This window comes from Perognathus longimembris, chromosome 2 (assembly GCF_023159225.1).
Source record: "Perognathus longimembris pacificus isolate PPM17 chromosome 2, ASM2315922v1, whole genome shotgun sequence".
Lineage (NCBI taxonomy): Eukaryota > Metazoa > Chordata > Mammalia > Rodentia > Heteromyidae > Perognathus > Perognathus longimembris.
In genome coordinates this window covers 67,366,161-67,377,698 of record NC_063162.1, presented here as the reverse complement: position 1 = coordinate 67,377,698, position 11,538 = coordinate 67,366,161, and the positions used below count along the sequence as shown (strand labels likewise).

The 11,538-nt window shown below is 45.5% G+C and overlaps 1 pseudogene; it reads left to right on the top strand.

Annotated features, from left to right (window-relative positions):
* The first annotated feature begins 5,014 nt into the window (after positions 1-5,014).
* Positions 5,015-11,538, top strand: LOC125346656 (annotated as a pseudogene).

Genomic DNA, 11,538 nt, shown 5'->3' with positions numbered 1-11,538 from the left:
CTCAGAGCTGTCTGTCTGGACACCATCCCTCTTGTCACTTCCATCATTGCTCTTTCTTTGTCAGTTGTGAGGCTTGAACTCTTGGCCTGGGCACAGTCCCTGGCCACTTGAGCTCAAGGCTAGCACTCTACCATGTGAGCCACAGCACCACTTCCAGTTTTCTGGTGGTTAATTGGAGATAAGAGTCTCATGGACTTTCCTGCCCAGGCTGGCTTTGAACTGCAATCCTTAGATCTCAGCCTCCTGGCTAGCTAGGATTACAGGTTTGAGCCACCACTGCCTGGATCATTGCTCTTTCTTTACCTCTCCTCATCTTCTATCCTCTCACTTCAAGCTGAGCTTCCCAGCTTGCTTGGTTCCTCCATGTGTCCCCATGGCCTCTCACTGAATTCCTCAGATACACTTGGTCCTCACTGAATGTTGGTTGACTAAAAGACTGGGTGACTCCCAGGCTATTGCGTAATCCAGTCATCCAGTCCAGGGCTGGAGTGGTCAGTGAAAATGTAGAGGAAGGAAATCACATGGCAGAAATTGTCAAGAAATCTTGCTGACTCCAAAGCTGGCTGGGGAGCAAAGGGCAGAGGATCCTCAGCACTACCAGCCCTTTGTTATTAGAGAATGATTGCCTAAGGAATGACCCTGGATGACAAGCATTCCAGGCTGATAGAACTGTGGCCATGAGTCTTTGCCCAGAAGGTGAGAAGGTTGTCAGTTAGGTGGGTGAAAGACTGGAATTCAGCAGAGCATGAATGTCCAGGTGATGATGAGACAGTCTGAAGAATTCCCAGTTTGCATTATGTGCTGGAACTGGATCTGGCAGAAAGGAACAACCCACAACTCAAATTGCTGCCTTCCAACCTTTCAGCACAGAGGTGGTCATGGAAGCCTGAAGAATGGTGTTTCCCACTCTGGAGGGATGGGGGAGAGCCAACCACAGAGGCATAACCATTGAGCTTAGGGAGATAAGCTCACCTGTAGGGCAGGGTGAAGAAGGAACAGGGTGATATGTGTCAGCAAACCTTAGCAGCCTGAGGTGAGAAAAGATGAGGAAGGAGAGTTTTAAAGAAGATCCAGTGGCGTGTCTGCTATTTGTGAGGTCCAGGGACATGTGGCTGAGGAATCTGGAATGTGGCAGTGGGGTTTGGATGCCCTGTGGCCCACATTCCTTGCTGAAACAGAGACTTGTGGAATTGAAAGCAAGTTTGCAGTGAGCCCAGCAGGTGAGAGGAGACCAAAGTTGTACCTAAATGCATGAGGAGTCAGAATGATTTGGGAGTGAGTTTTGATTAGGACACGGTGAGACGAAGATAGTCCCAGAGATGGAACAGCACAGGACATCCAGCTCATAGGAACTCCACGTAGGAGAGTCAGTAGAGGCACTGCCAGCTCTGGTGTTATTGTTTTTTGTTAACCTCTGAGCACCCTTCAGTTATCCACACCCATCTTAATTGGTTGTTTATTCTTTCCCCTATTTCTAAATGATAAAAGACATTGAAAGACTGAGGATGAACCCTCCTCTTTCTCCTACCTCTGTTTCTCAGTTACCCAGTAACTCATGTTCTTTACGGCATGGTGCTAGTTTCTTCTTGGCCATCGCGTCAGAGAGATTATAATCATACAAGCACTCCTCCCTTCATCCATCCATTTAGTGTGTGTGTGTGTGTGTGTGTGTGTGTGTGTCCCAGTCCTGGGGTTTGAATTCAGGACCTGAGCACTGTCTGTGAATTTTTGGGCCCCAGGCTAGCACTCTACTACTTGAGCTGTAGGTCTACATCCATTGTTTTTTGTTTGTTTTGTTTTTTATTTTCTGTTTTTTTTGTGGATGGGAAGGGGCTCAGTTAAGTGAAGGTGAGAATTTCAGTTTTCTGCCCAGGCTGGCTTTGAACAGTGATCCTCAGATCTCAACCTCCTGAGTACCTAATATTACAGATATGAGCCACCAGGCTATATATAAAGTGTAGCAGAGAATTTATACTGTTATGTATCTTTGTCTTTCTCCCCCAACAATATATATCTTGGAGAGTATTTACTTTCAGTACATAGGGAACCAATGCATTCTTTTGTGTAGTTATATCATATTCAATTTTATAGATACAACATTGCTTACATAACTACTCTACTACTAGCTGATTATTTTTATCATTGGCTTCTTATAAACAAGGGTAAGCCAAATTCTTTTTACTGGGTAGCTTGTAGGATACGCTCTCAGAGTATGATTTGTTGGAGCCAAAAGGTAAGTGCGATTTCTATTATGATGGCTATTTCTAACTTGCTCTTCCTTTGCCTGTTTTTCTCTCCATGTTCACTAGCGTTCTCTTACTATGACAAAGTTTCTGAGGTTTGTGGTGTCCCAGTACCTCACAGTGGGGTCCGTGGAGGAGCTCATCTCTTTACCTCATAGCAGTCAGGAAGCAAAGAGGAAGAACCTGGGTTTTCAATATCTCTTCCATGGCCACATCCTGTGTCCTCACTTCACTTCACTTTAAACTTCTTCTAGTGACTCTCCTTTTTTCTCCAAACATTTCATCTCATAAAGATTCCTTTCTCTAAGTTGGTGGAACATAATGCTCTGAATGCTAACTTTCTTGAACTCTGTTTTCAGGTCTGGAGTGCCAAACATTAGTGTCTCATAGATCGAGGGGAGGGGAGGATGTTTAATCTAGGACTTTGATTTACTTTTATGATTAATAGGTGTGTTCCCTTTGTGCTTTCTCAAAAACCACACTGATTTCTTTAATACCATCTTTTCAGTTCTGCTCTATACATTACCAAGTAGGTTATTCACGTTAGCATTACTGAAACAAATGCCTGAGATAATTGGTTCATACAGTAAAAGGTCTATGTTGGGTCAGAAATTGAAGGTGCCAGTCAATGGTCATTTGCCCTATTGCCTTTGGGCCTGTGGCAAGGTAGCCCAACACAACAGGACACATGTCTCAGAAGAAAGCCATTCACTCATGAGCAGAAGGGAGAAGCCATGGTCCCCAATAACCAGAAGACCTCCTGCTAGGTCCTGCCTGATAAAGGTTCCCCACAATCCAGGATTGCTAACTTCTTGATGCTGAATACCTTGGCTTCTGGGAGAGACACTTCAGATCCAAATTATAGCACTATATTCTGTATCATAAAACATGTCTCAGAACTGGGTACTGGTGGCTCACAGTAGCTGCTCAAGAGGCTGAGAACTGAGGATCCTGGTTTGAAGCTCACCTGGTCAGAGAAACCTGAGCAGCTCTTCAATTTACCAGCAAAAAATCAGAAGTAGAAGTGTGGCTGAAATGGTAGAGCAGCAGCATTAAGGGCAAAAGCCAAGGAAGGGAGAGCATGAAGCCCCATGTTCAAGCCCCAGTACTGGCACACATGCCAAAAGAAAAGTCTCTGCACACTGCAAGAGATTTATATCATTGAAAGAATATTCTCTGGCCACGTGGAACAAAATAAGATGTCAGTAATAAGAACATTTCTAGCATACCTTGAAAGACTTGGAAGAAATCTGAGCTAAGGCTAGAGCAAAAGAGAAAAGAAGAGGGGCAGTGTCAGGGGTGGCAGCTGGTGACAGATCACAAAGGTGAAGGGAAGGGACAAGTCTGAGGTGACATTCCTATTTCTGTGCTCAGAAACATTCAACACCTGGGTTTAAGGGATACATGGAAGTAATTTGTAGAAATCAGATTACATTGAGTTGTCTCATAATCTTGAAATGTAGACCTGATATTCCCTGTAATCAATATCCATGTAGCCCCCAGCAGTGCACTGAGATGGTATTTAAGGTGTCACAGTAGAGTGGCCATGGTGGTGGCTAACCTGTGGAGAGCTATAGTAAGGACGTCAACCACGTAGGTCCTGTTTCCAAGTGCCCCTGTCTGCCAGCATCTTATATAGCTGCAGTAACTGCTGAAGGACTCATCAGATACTCACGTCCCTGGAAGATAGAGGACGAGGCCACAGCTCAGGCTGGGTAGCAGAACTTTCAGCAGAGAATTCTTTCATCAATAGAGAGGTGGCAATAGGTAGAGAAAGCCAATTGGAGGTGGGCACTTGGAAAGTTTTTCACACAAAAACATGAGTAAAGCCACGTCAGGATGTGTTGGGCAGAGCTGACTTACCTGTGAGCCCAGGAGAGCCTTAGTCCAGCCACAGTATGACAGCTTCCTGTGTTGTGGGACGGTAGCTCTTCCTGCTTGCTCTTGGCTTTCCTTTGCTGTTCTCTGCTAAATGACAAACTCCACCTGGTCTGTTGTGTTTCAGCCTGTGAGGAAGTTGGGCGTGGTGGTGGTTGGTGTTGGCAGAGCTGGATCCGTGAGGATGAGGGACTTGCAGAATCCAGAATACAGAGTCAGCAAAAAAGAATAAATTCAGAAAAAAGTCCTTCGTTTCCATATATTTGGGGTTCATATGTAAAATATGTTTCATATATATGAGTATATATATATATGTATATATATATATATATAGTTTCTTTTGACACAAGTTAGAGTCAGGACCTTTTGCTGATTATATTGCCAATAGAAAAGTGCCCCAATCAGAGTACTTGATTGTTCTATGTGTCTTTTCTGTAGTTTCTACATTTTCACCTAGGTAACAACTATTTAGACATGTTCACTGTATGTGAAGAATGTGAAAACTCTTTTATGTACTTACTGTACTTAATGCTCAGATAAACTCTTGAAGTAGGTGTTTTACTTGCTCCTGCTGTAACGGAATCCCTGAGCCTTGGTATCTCATAAAGAAAAGAGATTTACATGAGGCTCAGTACAAAGGCTAGAATTCCAGGCTTAACCAGCTGTATCCACTTGGCATGTGGAGTGGGCCTCCTTTTGTCCCACACCCAGTGGAAATGTGGAAAGGCTGGCTGGCACATTCACACAGAGAAGATCTGAACTCCCCTTAAGAGCCACTTCCATCCTGTGAGGGCAAAACAAAAGCATTGGTCTGTTTGTGGGAGGAGGGGCCCAGATTCATCCCACTGGACCCCTCTGCCATGTTTACAACCAAGCAGTAAGACACTGGAACCCTGCTGGGAGCAATATTTATAAGGAACATGTGTCCTGTCCTGAGGCAGACACAGAATCTCAAGATGTGCAACTGTACACAGTGGTCCTAACTGGCTTGTGTTTCCCATTTTTGTCATGGCAGGAAAGGTCTTGCATGAAGAGCACATAGAACTCTTGATGGAGGAATTTGCATTCCTGAAAAAAGAAGTCGTGGGGAAAGAACTGCTGAAAGGATCCCTTCACTTCACAGGTCAGTTTTAGTGTGCAGACACATTGAATGCCCAGCTCCTTTCCTTCTTCCGGAAGTTATAGGAACATTGGCTGGGTGGACAGTATTTCATGTATTGTATATTGGACTATATACTGTATGGTAGTCATTCTTTGAGAGCTTCCTGTTCTCATGGATGGATGGATTCTCATGTGGGAGTCAGGACCTGAGTCCTGAGTGATCACTCAGTCACCTGAGTGATTTTTCTTAGGGAAAGCAGATCTTTAGGATCCTCGACCTCATTGAGTGTAAGATCCTTCATGTGTTCAATAGTTTCAAAACAATGCAACTTCATAGTTTGTCTGGTCATTGAAAATGTCATACAAGAGTTGTGACAGGAGGGATAACAATTCAAGTGTCATATAACTCATATGATAGTCATGTAAAGTTGGCCATTATTACCTTTGGTACAGGTAAAACAATAGATGCTCATAGGCCTTGAGCTCACATACCAGTCATGTGACAAGCCAGGCTGGAGTTTCACTATGTGGCAGAAACTTACAGGAGCTTTTTAGTAATGTGTTCAGAGGAGTTGAACTACAGGAGATGGTAAGCAACCCAGACAGAGCCGATTTTCCTTCTAAGTCTGATGCTTCCCTTCGATCCTAGTGCTTTCTCTAACTTTTGTTTGCTTTTACTTAGAACTTTTCTGTGTGTCACGCTGGGGCTTGCACATAGGTCTGAATGTTCTCTGCTTTTTCCCTCAAGGCTAGCACTCTACCACAGGTGCCACAACTCCACTTATGGCTTTATGGAAGTAAACTAAAGATAAGCGTATCATAGACTTTCCTGGCCCAGCTGGCCTCAAACAAAGTAGCTTAGATTATAGACATGAGCTACCAAATTCTCTGGGTCTTCTTCTACTGCATACTCATTGTTTTAAGTGTTAATGTCACAGTCATAACAAATGTTTCATCAACATAATGCAACATATACGCAGTCTTCAGTTTAGGTTCTGTTTAAGATTTGGGCTAAGGCCAGAGGTGAGCATTTGAGCATCATGTTTGAGCAGAAATTCTAATACTTAATCCTAATACCTGAGTGTACTTTTATGAAGACTTAAGGAAACATTTAGTACTCTATCAGCTTGTTGACCTTGAACTAGATGAAAGGTATTGCTGTTTTCTGCAGTCTTTTAAGATATTCTGATGTGTGCCATTTCTTGTGGAGTTTATAAGAATCTATGTTTCAGGGCCGATAGAGGGTGGCTCGTCTCCTTTGGGTGGTGATGGGAAATAACTCAGGACTTCAGACCTGCTTCACATGAGCCATGCTTCAGCTTTTGCTTTTGCTTTGTTTGTTTGTTTTTCAGATAGGGTCTTGCACATTTAGCTGGTGCCAGCCTGAGTCAGTGATCTTCCTACCCCTTCTGCCTCCTGAGTACCTAGGACTACAGGTCCTGCTTTTTGAGATAGAATCTTACTAACTTTTGTCCAGGCTGGCCTGGGCAAAAGTGTCCCTGTCCTGTAGGTGATATTACAGGTTTGCACCACTGTGCTTGGCTGCTGGATGACTTTCAATCATTTATTGAAGAGCATGGAGATATGTGTGTATGTGTGTGTGTGCACGCACTTGTGCGCACACGCATATGGGGCTATATATGGACATGTAAATATGCTGACTATATTAGAAGCCTAAAAGTCTTTATTACCCTCTTTAGCTGAATTGAGTGCTGCTGCCAGTAGCACATCTCATTTTACTAGCAAAATGGAATTTCAAAATTAAAAGGGAGTTGTTTTCGTGAGTCCACATTTAGCCACCAGGTAAGGCAAGGTCCCTGTGTCCATCTGCTCTCCCCTGGCTGCTGGACTCTTTCCCTTGTGAAGCATTCTCTTCTTGCCAGTCCCCTCAGCATTTGTGCTTCCCCACCACTGGCCTTTGTCAGGCATTCTCTTTTTGCTAGTCCTCACAGTATTTGTGCTTCCCCACAGCTGGCCCATTGGAAGAGGCGCAGTTTGGCTTTCCTGCATTTAGTGGCATCTCTCGTCTGACTTGGCTGGTGTCCCTCTTTGGTGAGCTTTCTCTGGTGTCTGCCACTTTGGAAGAGCGAAAAGAGGAGCAATATATGAAAATGACTGTGCATCTGGAGACCAAGGACAAATGGTAAGTTGTGAGAGACAGTAATAGGAAGGAGACATTGGGATGTGTCCGTTGTTCACAAGGATGACAATAGAGAAAACCCCAAGGGGCACAGCCAGGTGTTTACTGCAGAGAGCTGGCAGCTTCCAAAGTCTAGGAAGGATCCTCACTTGTGCTGTCTCCATTTGCCAGTGAGTGGGTCGTGGCTTACGGAATTGAAGCATGTTTACTGTGGTTTTGTTTGTGTACTTACTTTAGAGATGGGGTTCTCACTGTTTTCCCAGGAAGGTCCCGAACTATTTGGCTCAGGTAATCCTCTTGCCTCACCCTCCCCAGTAGTTTGGACTCTAGGCCTGCACCCCTGCTCCCAGCTCCTTTCTTGTAGCTTTATTGATGTGGAAATGGAGGTGTAAGAAACATCTTAAAATTCTTCACTGCCTCAAATTTGAAGGACTTGAGAAATTTTCTGAGATAACTCAGAGTATTTATATTACCTCAGGTTCTATCCACTGTCTTTCAGCTGTCTTCTTAGCCTGTGACTGGCTTGTGACTGTGCCTTGGAGGAATGCTTTGGCATGTGTCCAGTTATTTTCTCTCTTCCTTCCCCCTTATCTGATTCTGTAAGCTAGAATGAGACACTTCAGCTCCAAGAAGGAAACTGTCTGAGCACACATTTGGAGCTACTGATAATTGTTGTCGTAGGACAGAATCCCTCAAGTTACCTTCAGACAGTGTAGTTGAGTGAATGAGAACACAAAGTAATCGTGAAAATGGCCCACAGAATACCTAGGAAAGTAGCGGTCATCCATCCGACCCTTGTTGTACAAATGCAGTCTAAGGCGATGCTTTGTGGCTAGCATGGCTTGGCCATTCACGAGCGTTTGCAAACTCAGTCTTTATACCAGCTTAGTGAGGTGGGCATCCAAGAGTCTTCCCAAGGACGCTGTTAGACCTTTCCTTGTCTGGAACAAATGACAGAGAGAAATTGATTTCAGGAGGAAAGGTGTGTTTTGGCTCCCCTTCAGGCCTTTGAGCGCAGGCACAGTTGTGATGAGCTGGTGGTGAGGCTGACATCATGAAATCAAGAGTGAGCAGTGGCAGAGGCTGCTCACCTCCTGCGGCCAAAGCAGGCTGCACAGTCCATGAAGGGGCAGGGTCAGACACACACCCAGTGATCTCCTTGCACTAGACCCTAACTCATAGGTTTTCAGCACCTCCCCAAATAGACCCACAACAAAGGAGCGAGCCTTCAACTTGGGACACTATGCAGCCATTTTCTCTTCAACCACTAACTGATACAGGGCTCTGAAGTCCCTAGGCCAGTTGCTTTTTGCAGCACTCAAGCTGTGAATTCTCCCTAACAGTGCTGGAAGCACACTAAAACAAGTTTAGACTTCGGGAGTTACTGTCTGTACTTCCTCACAGTGCTCACTTAGCATTGAGGGGAAGGGTCACCGGCCCCACATCCCAGAGGGAGTTAGGACATTTCAGTGCTGCTTACTCCCAAACTCTAGTCCCTCCTAACTTACTGGCAGTTTTTCAATTGTTTTTATGGCTATGCATTCAGATATTGCTTAAGCCAAACTCATGCAGCTATCCAGTATATAAGCAGTGACTAAATCGACTGTATCCGGGTCCTCAAGGTGCTGTGGAAGGAGATCACAGGCCTGTGCCCTGCCTGGTCCCTCAGGACTGGCTAGAAAATTGCCACCTCGGCAGCGCTACAGACAGGGGCTGACACTGGGTAGAGGATGTGGCCAGGCAGCTTCCTGCAAAGGGGACGAGGCACTGTCAGTGCTCTGGTTGGTGAATATTTGATTTGTCACTATTGATGAGGGATGAAAAAGAGGAAGCCCTAGGGAGCCCACGTCTGGCTTTGTTGGACCATGTGGAATCACTTGCTGTACACACTCAGAATATGAATGGACCAGGCCTCTCCTTTAGGTCAGAATTTACCTGGGAAAAGATTCTTCCTTTTGCACAGGCAGACATCACAGCTCTTACCTGAAATCCAGAAAAGAAACAACCAAAAGCAACTCAGAGAAAGGAGGGTCACACTTTGAAGAACCGACATGTATCTGACTTTGATTTTAGGTTTTCAGGAGCTCTGATATGTGCTCCAGTGAGAATCTGAATAGAATAGAGAGGACTGATTTTGAACCAATAGTTTGCATTTTCCTGCATGGGAGGTGGTGGTGAGAGAGTCATTGAGATTGTGATGAGAAGAACACTAAGGATCCTTCCTCATGAAATGTTCACACTTTAAACACACATGATTGCAAGTGGTACTTGGATGGCCTGTCTTCCATACATGAACACTCTGGAAGGAACAATAAAACTCCAGGAAAAAAGTCCTGAGAGGCTCTGGGCTAGGGATTAGTTGTGTAATTCTCGCTACTAGGAAGCTGGGACATGAGGACCCCATATGAAGAAGCCACTGCAGGCAGGAGAGTCCATGAGTCTCTTATCTCCAAATAAACACCAAGAGAGCCACAGGGGGAGCTGTGGTTGAAGTGGAAGAGCACTAGCCTAGCTTATAGCAGGCCAGCTCAGGCACGGTGTCTAGGCCCTGAGTTCAAGCCCCAGAACTGCACAAAAGGAAAGGTCTGAATGCCAGACTTGTTTCCACAAAGTCAATGAGTAGATTCTGCTATGCTGGGACCAAAGTAATCAAGAGCAGTTGGCACCAAAGTTGGAAACGCAGTCCCTAATGTCTTGCAAAGAGGTGAACATCTGGATGTCACTGAGCCAACATGTTGAGCCACAGCTGCAAGGAAGTTGGGTGCCCACAGAGGCCCTGGCCCCAGGAGGTTGGCAAGCCTTCCCACCTCTTTCCTGTCATGTGCTTTTTATCATGAGGATTCTCTTGTCTTTTTGCAGTCCACTAACCTGGATTGAGGAGAAGGGGCCTGGCTTCAAACGAAACAGATATTGAAGCTCCCATTTCAAATGTGGATCACTGGAGAATCTGCCAAGCGTAGGAGTCAACCAGAAGATTTTCCTGAAAGATCAAGAGCTGTTTGTCCAGAAGCTCTTGGGCCAGGTCTCTGAGAAGGAACTGTCCACAGAAAGGAAGCACATCCTTGACTGCCTGGCGCTGGCAGAGGCAGTCCAGATGTGCTGCCGCCCAGAGAAGTAGGACAGGAAGCAATGGGCACTGCAGCACCGGATCCCAGTTTGCTGTTCTCAGCTGTTTCCCTTTCCCTCCATTCTTAAGAGGAGCTGAGTTGCCCTCACTCCTTTCCAGTAGCCTGATCCCCGTGTTGGAGAAAGATGATGCCTATGCCTCTACTTGCTGTGGGAGTAACACATGGGGATGGGGTCCTGGAGGTGGAGACACAGAAAGTACTTACCACGGTGGAGCTGAATTGGCTGTTCTGTACTACAGCTTCGGTTTTCTCCTCCCTACGGCGCTGTGACGTGGAGTAGGTTATTGGTATATTGGCTTTTGGAAATTAAAAAAGAATAAGTCTACATCATTATAAAAGAATGAGAAAAGGCACACCAAGTACTTTGTCACAAGCATGGATTATACCTGTAGCACTCACACAGGCGTCACATCCTAGAACAGGCAGGAGGTGTCAACCATATGGCATCAGGATAGGGTACAGGATTAGCGCCTTGGGTGGCTGGACCGGCAGCACAGTCCCAGTGATGGTGGTGCACACCGGGTTAGAGGGTGGCCTTGGGTTTTCCTGAGAAAATGCCTGTACCATGGCTCCAAGTCAGGCTGAATACATAGACTACCTTGATTCTCAATGTGTGAATGGTGGCAGTGAGTACAATTTGCCATCATCAGAGACTTCAGCACTGACTGTGACATCTGGTGCAAGGGAGAATGTAATGCCGAAGGAAAGGCCCTGCCTAGGACTCTAGAGGAAGACGGATGCCAGGGGTCTTCCTCCGGAGCTTCCCACCTCTCACCCATCCTTTCTTGAGCACCCAGACCTTGCAGCAAGCAGAGCTGAATTCAGTATCTCACTACAATGCATGAATGTGAGGAATACACATGATCACCACTGTGTCTCTGTAGATGGGAGTACATCACTATTGTGCCCTGTTTATATCTATGAGGTCCTGTTTGTACATCTCTCCATAGATAGGTGTATTGAACATGGGAGTTTCTCATGGGAAAGTTCCCAAATATAGAAGTCCTTGTCTGTGTCTGCACTTGTGAATTTCTGACACCCATGTGGA